The following is a 16,928-nucleotide window of genomic DNA, read 5'->3' on the forward strand; positions in this document are numbered from 1 at the left end:
CCTCAAGGATCTAGAACCAAAAATACCATTTGACCCAGCTATCCCATTACTGGGTATATACCCAAAGGATTATAAATCATGCTACTAAAGAGACACATGCACACATATGTTTATTGCGGCACTATTCACAATAGCAAAGACTTAGAACCAACTCAAATGTCCATCAATGATAGGCTGGATTAAGAAAATGTGGCACATATACACCACGGAATACTATGCACCCATAAAAAAGGATGCATTCGTGTCCTTTGTAGGGACATGGATGAAGCTGGAAGCCATCATTCTCAGCATACTATTGCAAGGACAGAAAACTAAACACCACATGTTCTCACGCATAGGTGGGGATTGAACAATGAGAACACTTGGACACTGGAAGGGGAACATCACACACCAGGGCCTCTCGTGGGGTGGGGGGAGTGGGGAGGGATAGCATTAGGAGATATACCTAATGTAAATGAAGAGTTTATTGGTGCAGCACACCAACATAGCACATGTATACATATGTAACCTGCATGTTGTGCACATGTACCCTAGAATTTAAAGTATAATAAAAAAAAATTTTGCTGCACATTTATAGAAAAATTATACCATATTTATTCTGTGGCTTCATTCGCCTCCTGGCAGACCACTGACAATCCCCAGCAGTTTGAGAAACACTGAATGAAAGGTCAGAGTGGGCATTGCTGAGCCTCCTCCTGCATTCCATATTCTGGGAATCAGGGTTTGGGAAATAACTCTGCAGCAGAGTTGGGTGTGAGCTATTCAGGCTTTCATCAAAGCCTGGTCGCACCCAACCAAGTTGGCTCTTTGTCTATCCCCATTTTACAGAGGGGCAACTGAGGTTTAAAGAAAGTGAATCACTTTAGAAGCAAGATGGCACAGAAGTGAAACTGGTACTCAAACAGCATGTCATGTAGCCATGATCACAAGGCCACAATTTCTATGAGCCTTCTAAAAGGCAGGGTGACAGAAGAAAAGATGTTTAACCCACAAGATATCCATAAAGCTGAACACAAATAGTTCCCTCCAGAAACACACAACCATTTGTGATACTGAAAACACAAAGGTCTCCTGAAGATCCTCCAAATTATAGTATATGAAAGTGGTGGGAAAACCACAAATGCTATAAAAGTCACATCTTTATTATTGCTTATTAGGTAAATAATGCTAGTGAATGCAACAGATAAACCCCAATATTTTAGTGACTTAACATGGCAAAAGCTTTTTTTTCACATCACAGGTCAGTGTAAGTTGGCAAGGAAATGTAGCCATCATTCAGGGACCCGGGCTCTGTCCATCTTGTGGCTCCACCCTCATTTAAGTTCTCTAGCAAGGTCCCAAGGGGAAATTATAGGAGTGATCATGCCTGAAAGTGGCACATACCCCATCCACTTACATGCCATTGGCCAGATTCAGTCACATGGACAAACCTAACTGCAAGGAAGCTAAACAACTGGCATAGCCATGACATTGGTGAGGACTAGCAGTTCTGTGCCACAAATTTCTCCTTGGTCCAATGCTCTTTTCTCCCTCCAGTAATCCTATGTGTCTCTGTGGCCCTGATACTCTTTTGTCTGTCTGCCATGCAGCCTACTGCACAGAGTCTTAGAGAAAATCTGATGTGAGAGTGATGTGAACACACTTATGTCCAGGCCCTGCAAAATGAAGGTACCATGTCCTTCAGCTCCATGTGCCCCAATTGGATGGTTCTCGAGATTAATTGTACTTTGTACTCTCTTGAATCTACCTCAGTGCAGTGTGCTCACATCACTTTGCCATCATTAATAATACAGACACACCCCAGGAGGCAGGCACATGAGAGCAGTGAGGAAACAGAGGTGCAGACAGAGGTTAAACATCCTCCCAAGGCAGCCTTGTAAAAGTGTGTAAACCAAGAGTGACTCTTCCAACTTTAAAATTATTAATTCTCATTCTTGCTGGAGGAAAAAGCTAGCTGGAGCACTGAAAGAGGAGACAAGACAGGAGGCGTCTCAAACAGGACCATACCAGGAGTGGCAGCCCTCCCTCCTGCAACCCTGCATGATTTAAAAGCCAGCTCTCATATTTGCTAGTTCTGTGGCCTTGGGCTAGTTACTTAACATCTGTGAGCTTTCTAGCATGCCTGTTTTCTCATTTTTAAAATGGGTTAAATAATACCTAGTCATAAAGATCTTTGGGGGATTTAATAGGGTAGTCTATGCCAGACACCTTTATATCTAGAATGTGCCAAATGCCCCAAAGATATTGGATGGTGATAATAAAGATGGTGATGATGATGATGAGCATGTCCAAACACCCATCCAATTCAAATGCTTTCATCTCAAATATCTTTAAGAATTAAAGGTATTGTCTACTGCTGTTGGAACATCCACAATTTGGGTCAATAACAGAGATCATATAAACCCTTGGTGATTTACTAAAGTTGCATAGAAAACCGGTGACAGCCTGAAAGTCCACATAGCAGGTTATGATGAGCTCGATTATGAACCCGGCTTTAATTTATACCTCTCTATTCTGTCTTCAGACACAAATCTGCTCTCAGACATACTAAACTGAGGATTGGCCAACTATGTGTTTGGTTATGGGACCTCACAAAAGTGATTTCTCTCTCTGCACATCAGTTTCCTCATCTTCAAAATCCAAGTGATAGTTGTTCTTGCCTCCCAGGATTGTTATGAGGATTAGACAAAAGAATGCATGTTATGTGCCTGGTGCCATGCACAGCATATCTAGAATGTGAGCTATTTATGTAGCAAAGCTAATTGCAACTTTCCCTGCTGGAGCCAAAAAGGCTTCCAAGTAACAAGACCCTGGGTGATGTTGAGGGTGTAGACCCAGGCCCTTCATGACTAACTGGACTGATGCTTCCCCAACTGGATCTCTCAGAGGACAAGGTCCATATTCAAGGCAATTCTGTATCCCCTGCAGCATACAGGACAGATGCCTGGCATTTGTTCATGGAGAAAGAAATCAGATAAATGACATGACATAGGTGTGGCACCTGACTGATGATCATAACAAGACACTTAGCATTTAATGAAGTTATGCTAATGCACCTTTATGTCTGGAATACACCAAGTGTCCAAAAGATGCTAGATGATGATGACAGTGATTCGTAGCTCTAAGCACTTTGCCCATTTCAAATGCTTCTGTCTCTAGAGAGCTTTAAGAGAAAGGTATCCTGCACCATGCTAAGCACTCTACAACATAATCTCAGATATTTTCACCCTCATAACCCTGCAACAAAGTGATAATCTCCACATAATAGATGAGGAATCTGGTGTGCAGGGAGCTTAAACCACTTGCCAAAGGTCACACAACCCTACATGGTGGCGCCTGTGGGCCTGCAGAGCTTCAGCTCTTCCCCACCCCTCTGCACTGCCCCACCAAGGCAGATTGGCTGCAATCCCTGCAGCTGTCCACAGGACATGGCCCTTGAAGTCTGCTGTTCCTCAAAGTAACTGAGGACTGATGAATCCAATCTCCACTCAAAACCTTGCTTTCACTATAGCCTCAGGCCAATAGTTTAATCACCTCATGTTTCAGTTCCTTCATCTAAAAGCAAAACCTTATACTTATCTATACACAAGGGTACTGAGAAGATTAATCGGATGCTCCAGAAGTGCTTTTAAAATGAAAAATATGGATTATTTGCATTATTATTTTAATAGCCTTGGACTCTGTCATCTCCAGTTTACACAGAGGTGAAGAGCTTGGAAGAAGGAGATTGGTGAGATTCGTTTACTTCAGCCTCACTCTCTGAACCAAGCAGGGAAAACACAGATACCTCACCACCTGCGGTGTAGGACTGGTCATCCCAGGTCCAGCCTGGGTGTGCCATGGCACTGAGGGCAGTGAAACTGACATACAAAGAACCACAGAACAGCTGCTTCCTCCCTCCCTCCTTCTACAGCTATCATGTGAGCACACCAAGGTCAGGAGCCTTCTCTATCTTTTCAACATATCCCCAGCACCTAAAACAGGGCTTCCTATGGAGTGGTGGTCAGTAAATATATGTTCGCTAGATGAATGGGTGTTTGGGGGGGGAAGTGAGAGAACAAACAACAGAAAGAACCAGAAAATGTCAGAGTGAAGAGAACACACGAGGAGACTCCCTTTGCCAGAAAAGAGAAGCAGAGGAGTCTTCCAATGGCCGTCCACATGACGAGCATCTACTGTGCTACAAGCACTGTGCTAGCTGCTCCAACAGAAGCAAAATTTGACAGTCCTCACCTTCAAAGAGTTCTCAGACTAAGAAAAGGAGCTTCAAGTTTACCGACAGTTATGGCAGAGTGAGTTTGGCTTTGATAGACAATTACAGAGTGTCACATGAGCCATTAACGTCTCCCGGAAGATCAAGAGAGGGAGGAAAAGTAGCACTTTAGCTGGATCCTCATGAAAGAGCAGGGGCTCCAATGATGAGGTAATGATACCTCCTGCCATGGAATGGAAACTCCATGAGGGCAGGGATTTTTGTATGTTTCATTCACCAAGGCATTCCGAGTCCTACCTTAGTACCAGGTACATAGTAAAACCCTATGAGTGAATACGTACGTGTGTGTGTGTGTGTGTGTGTGTGTAGAGTGCACATGCATCACAGACAGGCTAGTTAGCCAAAACAAAATTGTAAACTTGCAAACAAGGGAATCTCCTGTACGTTCTCTCTACTCTGACATTTCCTGGTTCGTTTTGTTGTTTGCTCTCTCACTCACTTGCACAGGATGGTCAAGTATTACTTTTTTCTATAGTGAGGTAGAAACAAGGGAAGGAACAGGTAAAATGGGGCGAGCTCAGAAGGCCTTGAATATCACACTCACATTGAAGAATCAGGGATGTTTCCTGTACTCTGTCCTTCCATATTTCAATTTAATGTTTTAAGCAAAGTTTTTTGTTTTTTGTTTTTTGTTTTTTGCTCCAAAGGCTTTCTTTCCTCTGCCAGCCCTGAGGGCACACTCATAAAATGTAAAATCTGTTTAAATAATTAAACCTGTGGCTGAGAGCAGTGGTCAGGGTAGAGGACGCTGGCCTGTGACACCATAAATCACTGCCATTGCTGGTACTTGGCGCAGCCCAGAAGCCTCTGGGAAAGCCTGTGAACAGCCAGGCCCTGCGATGGGAAGCGCCGAGTCAGCGCTCCTCATTTGGTTTGGGATGAATTATGGAGAAGAGACAGGATGCTCGGTGCCGCCAGCCCTCTGACAGCAGAGCTGCTTTGCTGATGGACAGCAGGAGGTGTTGATGCCCCCTCTGCTCCACTCCCCTCAAGTCGACTTCCTCTGCGCCCAGCTGAAGGACCAGGAGTAGGAAGAGGGGATGGACAAATGAGGGCCTCCACTCAGAGAGAGGCCGTGCTAATTCTGGCTGGGCCCAGGCAGCTGCCCTTCTGTCCCTGACAAGCACAAAGCCCCAGAGGACTGTGGCAACAAAGGCTGAATCAGGGAGAACTTAAGAGAGAAAGGAATGGAGCAACAGGGCTGCCTCTACTGTAAGGCCACTGGGGAGGGAGTGCCCCGGCTTTGCCCAGGGACTCCCTTCCACTCGCTGGTTTGGAATTGGGCACCTACGATGTGTGAGGCTCTTCGCATGCATGATTCCAAATAGTGGTTCAGAGCAGGCACCTCGTCCTAGACAAACCAGATTCAACAGCCAACTCTGCTCATTAGCCCGGTGAATTTGGGAAAGTTATTTGACCCATCTGCATCTCAGTGTCCCCATCTTTAAAATGGGATAAATAATACAGTGGTTGTGAGGATTAAAAGAGGATTACATATACATCAGTCACTCAGAGTACTGCTGGGCTCATAGTAAGTGCTATATAAATGTTAGCTCTGATGGCCATCCGGTTAGCAAATATTCACCGAACATCTATCTGCCTGTATGCCAGGCTTTGGAATACAAGTTTCATGGGTAGCCTTGCTCATCATTCATTTAACAAGTATTAAGAGCACCTACTACATACTAGACACTGAGTGAGGTATTTGCTCTGTGTTATCTCACTGATTCATTTTTACAAGCACTTATTGAAGCTGTACTCTACAGCAGGCCAGAGCCAGGGATTTACAGCATATGGAATCCCACTGATGCTCCCTATCTTAGTGCATTCAGGCTGCCATAACAAAATACATTAGACTGGGTAATTTATAAGCAGTGTGAATTTATTGCTCACAGTTCTGGAGACTGGGAAGTTCAAGATCAAGGTGCCAGCAGATTCTGTGTCTGGTGAGGGCTGCTCTATGCTTCAAAGACAGCAATAGCACCTTCTAGCCTTGTTCTCATGTGGTAAAAGGGGCCAAGATGCTCCCTCAGGACTCTTTTTTTTTTTTGATGGATTCTCACTCTGTCACCCAGGCTGGAGTGCAATGGTTCTATCTCCACTCACTGCAACCTCTGCCTCCCAGGTTCAAGTGATTCTCCTCAGTACTCTTTTATAAGGTCACTAATCCCATTTGTGAGGGCTCTGCTTTCATGACCTAATCACCTCCCAAAAGGGTCCACCTCTTCATGCTGTCACACTGGGGCTGGGTTTCAAAATATGAATTGGGGAGGCACAAACATTCAGACCATAGCACTCCCTGTACTCATTTTTTAGGGATGCCATAACAAAGTACCACAAACTTGAGTGACTTAAACAGCAGAAATGTATTGTCTTACTGTTCTATGAGCTAGAAACCCGAGATCAAGGTGTCATCAGTTAGTTCCTTGGGAGGGCTGGGAGGGAGAATCTATTCCATGCCCCTCTCCTAGTTTCCGACAGCTTGCTGGCCTTTTTTGGCATTCTTTGGGTTGTAAATGTATTACCCTGATCTCTGCCTTTATTTTCATATGGAATTCTCCCTGCATGTGTCTGTATGTCCAGATTTCCACCTCTTATAAGGACGTTAGTCATATGGAATGAGGAGCACCCTAATGGCTTCGTTTTAACTTGATTACCTCTGTAAAGACTCTATCTCCAAATAAGGTCACATTCTGAAGTGCTGGGGATGAGGACTCCACATTTCTTTTTGGGGGGGACACAATTCACCCCATAGCACTCCCCAACAATAATCTGCTCTGCTAAGTGCTGCACATACATACCCCGTTTCACTTAGTCAATAAGCATTTGCTCTAGCGGGAGCCACACCAATGTGATCTCATGCATCCATCCACTCCTTGAACAGGTATTTCTTCCTTGACTGTTCCAGACCCCATTGTAGGTACTTCACAGACAGCAACACAACCTACAGGGTGGTACTGTGATGTGCATTTTACAGCCAAGGAGTCTGTGTCTTGGAAATTCAGGTCTACCTCAAAGCCTACAGTCCTCCCAAGGTAGCTACCACCTCCAAAATATAGGAATCGTTGCTTTTTCTTATAACGCAAGTCAAGGGAAAACCATGTCCCCCATTCTAGGTGTCTAAGAGTTGCAGAATTATTAATAATACGCTGCTTATACTTCAGAGCAGCTGAAACAGCCAATAAAAAAAAAAAAAAAACCACTGCCCACAAATGGACAATTTCATTAATTGCTTGGAAAACTAAAAATAGCCTCACAGTGACTAGCCAAGGGGGGCATTTGGTGGCACCGTCTGTCTCCAACACAGAAAGGGAGTGGGAAATTGCCAACTCTGGCAGAGGCTTAGGATAAAGGCAGTGGCAGAAAGGAAAGGACAGAAAAGTTCACCCTTAATGAGAAGTGACCTTCATAACTCCCTGGGTCTCCCTAGAGTTTCTTCTGTAGAATATTACATTTTTCCATATCTAATTCCAATCCATCTGTTTTATCACTAGTATGGAAATATTAATAAAGATAGTTTTGTTTAGGTCTTTCATTAATTTAAATATATATGAAATGATTTTCTGTTCTTCCTTCCCCATTATATTCTTTTCTCTTGCTTTGTAGGGTCCTTTATATGTTTGTTAATATCTTTAATATTAACATAACAGTGGCCAAGGCTGACCCCTTGGGCCCTTTGCTACCTATAGACCCCCTGTGAGGGGGCTGAGCACATGCCTCCCAGCCCACTGTGGGTTGTGGCTGCAGCCAGGGCTGGCTGGTGGCTTCTCCATGTCACCTCCCTTCCCGAGCTGGCCCGAAGCCTCAATCCACAGCTCTGGTTGATCTTGGTGCCCCTACGGTTCAACCCCATAGGCCACTCAGATGGTTCACCCCACCATCCCACTTTTTTTCACCTTGTCGCAGGCTAGCAGCAACTGTAAGGGCTGAGAATTTGTTTGGTTTCCCATTACCTTTGGTTGTGTTTTGTCCTAGGCTTAGCTTTGACCTCAACCTGGCCTCTGTGTGTACTGGGAAGCCAGCACAAGCCCTGACACATTCTGGAATTTGAATCCTGGGTCCTCCTCTCACAAGTTCTGTGCCCTCAAGCGAGTGAATTTGCCTCTCTAAGGCAGTTTCCTCAGTCATAAAATTGAGCTGGTGATGTTCAAGTCATAGAGTGACTGTTGGGATTAACAAAACGAAATGCTCACAAGCACACATCAATGGCAGATTTGGTTACCAACATGCAATAATAGAGTTCCTATTAACACTAGCCTTTATCTACTTTGGACTCCACATTTTATCTGGTGGAAGAAAAGATACATTAATTGCCTGATATGACACAACAACCAGAAGAGAGACTGCAGCAGGTATTACAACCCCTGTGTTGCAGAAAAGGAGCCTGAGTCTTCTGAAACAGCACAAAGCCAGAACTGGAAAGGACCTGAGACATCTTTGGGTCCCTTATACAGGGGACAAAATAGTGGCCAAGACAGAAGGGGATTGCCAAGGTCAAGATTAAAGCAGGTCCCTAACTCTCTGTCCCAGGCTTTCAGTGATCCCCAGATTTTCAGATGCTGGTTGTATGCTCAGTAGTCACATGTATTTTAGTTCATCATTAAATTATTTCTTCTAAAAATGCCAATGAAAAGTTTGAGGATAATACCATTGAGAAAGTCTGAAACTTTTGTTAAGCATCTCAAATGAAGAAACCTTTGTTGGGCCGGGCACAGTGGCTCATGCTTGTAATCCCAGCACTTCAGGAGGCCGAGGCGGGAGGATCACCTAAGATCCGTGTAAGGTCAGCCGAGAGAAGGAAGAATAGACCCAAAGTCAGGCAAGTAAGTTTATTAACCTACCAGCTGCTCCATCACAGAAGAGGAGGCAGCAGCCAGCTTACAGAATGAGGGGTTTATATTGGGAAAAGGAGTTTGAGGGAGTTCTTTGGTATGGCCATATCCCGAGGTTGTTTGCTGGTTAATTTTGCCACAGATCACCTTGTAATATTTATTACAGGAGGGTGTAGGTAAAGTTTGTTTATGCTTCCCACAACCTCCCCCTGTGCGATCTGGATGGTTTGTAATTGGGGTTTGTTTATCGTAGCAAGGTCTGATAAGTGAAATCTGCTGGCTTCACCAGCACCTAGATAAGGGCTTAGAAATGTAAAGAGGCTTGGGGGAAGGGTGGGAAGCACAGAGAGGTTTGGGGGAAGTGTCAGGGGTACCAAGAAGCTTTTTGGGGCAGTTTGTCCTTAACAGTCGGGAGTTCGAGACCAGCCTGACCAACATGGAGAAACCCTGCTCTACTAAAAATAAAAAATTAGCCGGGCATGGTGGTGCATGCCTGTAATCCCAGCTACTTGGGAGGCAGAGGCAGGAGAATTGCTTGAACCTGGGAGGTGCAGGTTGTAGTGAGCCAAAATCGTACCATTGCACTCCAGCCTGGGCAACAAGAGTGAAACTCCGTCTCAAAAAAAAAAAAAAAAAAAAAAAAAAAAAAAAAAAAGAAAAGAAAGAAAGAAACCTATGTTGAGCATCTGCAGCTACTCTCTCCTCACTCGCCCTAAGGCAGCCAAGGTGGCTCCACCCTGACCTGGGAATGTGCCAGTTCCTTTGGGTCCTTGCTAAAAGGTCACAATCTCAGGTTGGCCTTCTCTAATCCTTATTTATTTATTTATGGGTTTTTTTGTTTGTTTGTTTGTTTGTTTTTTTGAGACAGAGTCTCACTCTGTCACCCAGGCTGGAGTGCAGTAGCACAGTCTTGGCTCACTGCAGCCTCTGCCTCCAGGTTGAAGATATTCTCTTGCCTCAGCTTCCTGAGTAGCTGAGATTCCAGGGGCGCACCACCACACCAGGCTATCTAACTCTCTATTTAACAATGCAACCCTTTCTCAACTAATCCCTCCCTATCCCCCTTTGCCTTCAAAAATGTTATATATAGTTCACTTATTTAATTATCCCTTTTCTCCCACTACAGTGTAAGTTCCATGAGGGTCTACATTTCTGTCTGTTTTCTTCACTGCTGTATCCCTAGGACCTAAAACAATGCTGGCACTTAGGAATTGCTCAATAAATACTTGTTAAGAAAATGCATGAACGAATGAATGAGGGAGAGAATGAATAAATGAAAGAATCTATACTGTAGCAGACCATTGGTGCATAATTTTTTCATCAAGTGCCATGCAAGCACAGATAGGGAACAGCTGCTTGAAAGGGGAAAGTCTGAGAAAACTAAAGAGATGGGACCTTATTTTAGTTCTTCCTTGGTGTTAAGAGGACTGAGCAGGAAGATGGCACTCCAGGCCAAGGGAACAGTACAAGCAAAGTCCTGGCATCGGGAAACAGGATGATATAATTTGGCAGTGACTCTTTCCAGATAGCTAAGGAAGCTTTTCTGTTGTATATTTTACGCACTGCAAGATGCTCCTTGGTAAAGGACTCCCTTATTCTGTTCAGAACAAGACAGGCTGGAGATTCACAAATCACAGAACGACCAAGGTTCAAACCTCAGCTTAGGCACCTCTTAGCCCAATGTACACTGTATTTCTGTTTCCCTAACAAAAAATATGAGGATCATAAGTGTGGGGTTGTTGGAAGGATCAAGGAAATAATGCATATAGGGTGCTTATCACAATGCCAGGTACATGTGGAGTCCTTAAAGTGTGGCTCTAGTGTAGTGGCTATGAGTGCAGATTTCAGAGCCAGAATGTCTGGGTTGGAATCTTAGCTCCACTGCTAACTAGCTTGGTGAACCTAGGTAACCTGCTTAACTTCTCTGTTCTTCAGTTTCCCCATCCACAAAATGAGGATAATGATAGTGCCTGCCTGCTAGAATTGTGGGGACTAAATGAGGCAATAGAAACAAAGCACACAACAGAAGTAAGTGCTATGTTAGTGTCAGCTGTTGCTCAAACTAGGAGTCCATACTGTTTCCTTTTTTTTCCTGCTCATTCAGCACTTTTGGTACATATTGTTTTCCAGGCAGCCTTGCCTGTGGTTAACTGGAAGGCTTTTGTATCAGAAATTAGCATAATAGAAGTTCTGAGAAGTCCTACAGCAAATAAACCTGCTGAACCTCATTCAGTGTTTTTCCCATACTAATTTCCCCACGGAATGCTGCCCCCACCTCTTAAGAATCTAAAGGCTTATTTTCTAGGCACACACTTTTGAGAACTGTTGGGTTTTACCCCGGGGTATTTGGGATGGGAGAGCTAGAAGCTCAAAAGGTTGATTTTTCTGGCCCTGGGTAGTTCATAAGGATGTAAGAAGGGAAGTGACCCTATGAAATCCACATTTGAGAAGGCCGCCCTCTCAGGCAGGCCCTGTGGATTGGAGATGGGGCCTAGACCAATTAGAGGGCTGTGGCAATGATCCTGCTGGGGTAAGAAGGCTGAAATCAGGGTGATGACAGTGGGCTGGAGAGGAAAGGGTACATAGAAGAGTTATTTGGAAGACAGAATGGTCAAGGACAGAGCAAAGCAGGCCAGGCTGAGGGAAACCTACCCCAACACCAGACTATAGAGGCCACATTGATTCTAGCAAACCTAACCCTGAAGGGACAGTCTCTGGGTTTCACACAGCCATGCAACTGATTATGGCAGGACTGGAGAGTAATCTCATGTAGGACCTCAGGGGAGGTCACTCAAGATGACTCTGAGGCTCCTTCTCACATAGTTTGTCTCAAGGACACCCTGAAAGCCATGAGAAAGGAGAGAGGAGCTAGATCTTTGCTAACCTGAGCACTGGGTCACAGCTCTTCTTCTTTTCATGCCCACCAAACTTTCTAACATGTTACACACATACCCTCACCCAGTCTTTAACACCTTCTCGACACCTACACCTGTTCCCTCTGCTCATATTTCCAAGGGACATAGCACACAGGAAACGCCAGCTTACATAGAAGAAAGATCTTGAACCTGGAAGGGCCAAGCCCTGGGTTCGAGGTCCACCTCCTGCCCTTCCTAGCCGTGTGCTCTTAGGAATTCAATTCATCTCTCTGGGACTCAGTTTCCCCATCTGAAAAATGGGGCTGATAATGCCTCACTGAGTTGTGGGATTAGTTAGGATGCCTGCCAAGAGCTAGCAGATGGCCCAGCAGTAGAACAACAACTGACATTGATTGAGTGCTTCCTACAGGCCAAGAACATTTATAAGGGTCTTCCAGGTTTTCTCTCACTTAATTGTCAACAGTTATGTGGTAGCACTTTTCTTACCCCTACTTTACAGATGGCAACTGGGACTCAGAGAGGGTAAGTAATTTGTCCCAAGATCACACAACCAGTGAGAGGCTGAAGGCAAACGCAGGGACTCTGGTTGCACCTTTCTACCACTCTGCTGAACAGATGCTCCTAAGGAAGCAATAACAAAGACAACTATGATGAGAACTTACTGGAACAATGACCTTAAGGAAGTTATTTCATACTTCTGAGGCCCACTCCCCTCATTTATAAAATGGGAACACCATAAGAGCTGAGATCCCTGGTGCTGAGAATTGCCAGCGGGTTAAACACCAGCTCATGCAGCCAGCCCAGGAACCAGTGACTACTGTCCTTCCCAGGCTTTTTTAGCTTCCAGCAGAGGGATGGCTGCTGCTATCAGCAATGCCTGGAATCCTCACCATGAAGGGAAAGGAAGCACAAAGGGCTGGGGTTGAGGGTCACATACAGGCCCCTGGGAGCCCAGTCCTTGGTGGAAAGGCTGCCTTCCAGCTTGGCATTTTCTCCTTGCACTTCTGTGGCCAAGCACTAAAAATAGCCTGCAACAGCTCTGCAGCCAGCCCAGTTCCCCACCGAGGACTCTCGCCCTTTATGGGCGGTGATCATCTGCTTCCTTCTGACTGCTGTTGGCAATTAAAGCATAGATTATCTCAGCAGAGGTTGTTCCAGAACCCAGGCTGAGCCTGCGAATCAGGAGGGAGGCTATTGATCCAACCTGCCCACTGAGTGGTCTCCAGGCCAGCTGCACAGCCAGAGGTTGGCCAGGATCCTGTCTGTAAGAAGACTGGGGGTGGAAGTTGGGGAGATGGGTGGAGAAACCAGGTCACAAGAAGAAAGGCAGCTGGGGCCAGAAGAGAGAAAATTAAGAAGCCTAGGTGCTTTCTTCCAAACCAAGAACAGTCTTAAGCCAGAACGAAGCAGACAAGTCAGAGGCAGGAGAATGCTCATTAGCACAGCCCTAACAGCCGCCCATCACTGGTAGGCCATGTCCTATAGATGCGCACATTGTGCACCTCACCAAGGTACCCAGGCCAGGGTGGTAAGTGGGACTGAAACCTGCCAACTGGGTTTCTCGAAAGAAGGGGCAACTTTCCCTAATTCACAAAAGGCACTCTATGGATTAGACTTGGCCCTGAGGATTGGACATCTACTGTGTACCCAGAAGAGTGTTAGTCATGTTCTGTTCTCTCATTTAATCCTCACCTCAGCCCTTCCACGTAGGTCTTGTTTCCCCATTTTGCTAACAGCCAGAGTTTAGTCACATGCTCAGGTAGACAGACCTAGTAAGTAGTAAAAATGGATTTCGAACCCTGATCCTACCAAGTAAAAAGCCTATGCCATTAACACTCCACCACTGGAGTTAATTATAACAACAACCATTGTTTGATTATTATGCCAGCGATTGTGTTAAACATTTTACATCCATTGGGTTCTCAAAATAACCACTCAAAGTAGGAAAGGTTATCTCCATGTTGTAGATGAAGAAAGTGGAGGTGCAGGCAGGTTAAGTACATTGTTCAAGGCCACCCGTAAATGGCCAAACTGGGATTCAAACCCAGGTTTCCCTGATGTGAGAGCCCTATTCCTAACAACTGTAACCCAAGGGCCATCTGAAGTCCATTAGTTAGTCCTTTAGGAATTACACAGAATGGACCTGAATGCCCCTCATTTCCACCTGAGCCCTCCCCAGACGCTTCCCCCCCAGCGCCCGACTTCACAGCTGGCCCTGATATCCTCCAGTCCCAGCAATGGCTCTGCTTGCCTTGGCAGGTAGAGGAAGATCGGCAGTGACTGGCCATCACTTAATGGGCATGTACGGAGGGGCGGGGACTTTCCTCCCCAGGTGTGCTCCATCATAGCCCAGTTTCAGACATGATCCTTGAGCTTTGGTTTTCCCCACAGTGTGCCATAGACTTTATGGAGGTCTGAGTGATGAGAAGGTTTACATCACAGTAAAGCAAATAATGTCCAAGGGAACAATGTCAAAGGGCTCCCCAGCATTTGAAAGCCCCCGTGGCCAGTCCTGTCCCAGGACATCCTCCCCTCACCACCATCCCCCACGGGCACCAGTGCTCTGCCAGGATGCACAGTCCCTTCTCTCTCTTCATCCTCCTCTACTCTGTCCCAATCCAAAATTTCCTATTAAAATCTTATGCAAAGCAGTATAGCTTGGTCCTTTCAGATTTTCCCTCAGATTCTTCTGCACCCCCAAAGGGAACGGCCTCCCAATGTATTTTCTTAAATAAATACAACTCTCCCTCTACCGTGAACTCTAGTGCCAGCTGTTGAAATATATTTTTTCACTCCTTTGATATACTGCCAAAGATGGAACAGGCTGCTCTCCATTCTCCAAAAAAGGAGACGCTGTGTGTTCCCCACTGGAGATAAGCAAACAGAAACAGGGAGGCCAGATCACAACAATATCATTCAAGAACAAAGGCTCTGCAGTCAGACTGCCTGGGTGTAAGTGCTGGCTCCACCACGTATTGCTAAGCCTCGGTATCCTCATCTGGAAAATGGGAAGAATATTAATACCTCACTTATTGGTAATATCTACCAATAACCACCAGGTTATTAAAAGGATTAAGTAAAATGGATAAAGTGCCGATCATAGTGCCTGATACACAGTAAACCTATAATAAAGATGAACTATCATTGTCTGTTCATATATTATTTTCTCCTAATCCTAAGACTTCTTAAGATTCTAATTTTGTTCACTAGGGCCTATCTCAGGAACTGACACATAGTAGGCATTTGATAGAATAAATAAATGGAAGAAAGGATGGATGAAAAAATGAATAAATAGTACAAAGATTGTCCTATACACCAGAAGGACATCATGAAGCATTCTTAGTACTTTATTTGTTTGATTTCACTTTTTTGCTTATCACTATGTGTGTTTTCTTGTTTGCCTGGTGTTGCAGACAGAAGAAAGTACAGTCAGTTCTGCTATAATGCCACATATGTGTTCTAAAAAAAATCGCTGTGCTGTGCAAAATTACCCACTAAAAATCACAGGGTTTACGGGGCAAATGGAGTTAGGGGCATAACACTCAGAAACTTCACCAGTGACACATTTTTAAAAAAATAGGAGCCTAATAAAAATAGCAGCCCTGTCTTAAACGTATTTAATAGTTAAATGTATACGTACTATAATAAATATGGCACTTGACATTGATAAAGATCTGCAGTTTGCTTGTGGAAGTGGGCGTCAGGAAGACCAAGAGTAATTGTGAGGTGGTGGGAGGAGAATCATCTGAAATTGGACAGAGTTGGGACGCCAGATGTGGATAGGTGTGGAGCCTCACACATACAGTGATCTAAAGTTACTGTGAATGTTTGATGTATATGTGTGTGTGCATTTTGTGTATTACACAGGTCTGTTCAGCTGGGTTTTGGCATTCACCTAGTGTTTTTCAAGGGGGGAAATTGTCTTATATTCACATCATTTCCTAGTATAAATTGCATTAAAACAATTCATAGTTTCAAAACAAGCATTATAGCAAAACTAACAGGGTGTTTTGATATTTGTATTTTCCAGCTTATTAGCTCTCTTTCTGTTTCTGCTCCTTACAAAACACAGGGCTAAATTATTCCCCTCCAGTTATCCATGCTTTCAACAAGTGCCTATTGAACATCTACTAAATGCTAAAACTAGAAACACAAGGACAAAGTACAGATGGTCTCTAATTTCACAGAGTTTACAATCTCAAGACAGAGCAAATATGAAGCAAGGTATTTGCGTAGTAGATGGTAAGTTCAGCCCATTGGCAGGGGCATTTCTGAGCTCAGTAGTGCCCAGTTTCCCTCCATGTCTGTCTGTGGGAAATCATAGGTAACCGCACTGTCTCCTGCCGATGGTTTATATCAGAGGTGCCTGCCCGCTACAGAATTGGAGTGCCAGGTTGGCAGAGAATCCCACACTTCCTAGTAAAGACTGGGCATGTTCTTCAAACCTGGTACAGCACAGGAGAGCTCATTTGGAGGGTGGGTTGGTTGTGAGTGAGTTTTTCCCATGCCCCAAGAAAGGGTCTTCATCATGCTGAGAACTTTGGGCCATGCAGTAGCAATTTATTTCTCACCTGGTTTAAAATTCTTCAAGAGCTTCCCTTTTCTTTTAGTACAAAATCTGAACCCCTCACTATGGACTAAAAGGTCCAATAGGATCTAACTCTGACCTAACTTTCCAACCTCACTTCACCCCACCCTCTGCTGTTTCCCTAAAATCTAGCCACACTGGCCCTGTCTTTGTCACTCGTCACATTGCCTCCTCTGGGTCTTTGCAGCTGCTGTTCCCTCTGCCTGGAGTGCTCTTCCTTGGACTGGTTCACTCTCATCCTCTCTTCAGAGAAGGCTGCCCCAGTTGTTATCTTATCAAAATGTCTTTTATTCAGAAGTTTGATCATAATCTGTAATTGTCTTGTATATTTTACTGTTTTTTTTTTTTTTTTTTTTTTT

The sequence above is a fragment of the Rhinopithecus bieti genome, unplaced genomic scaffold (assembly GCF_001698545.2).
Source record: "Rhinopithecus bieti isolate Rb0 unplaced genomic scaffold, ASM169854v2 scaffold_26607, whole genome shotgun sequence".
NCBI classification, from domain to species: Eukaryota; Metazoa; Chordata; class Mammalia; order Primates; family Cercopithecidae; genus Rhinopithecus; species Rhinopithecus bieti.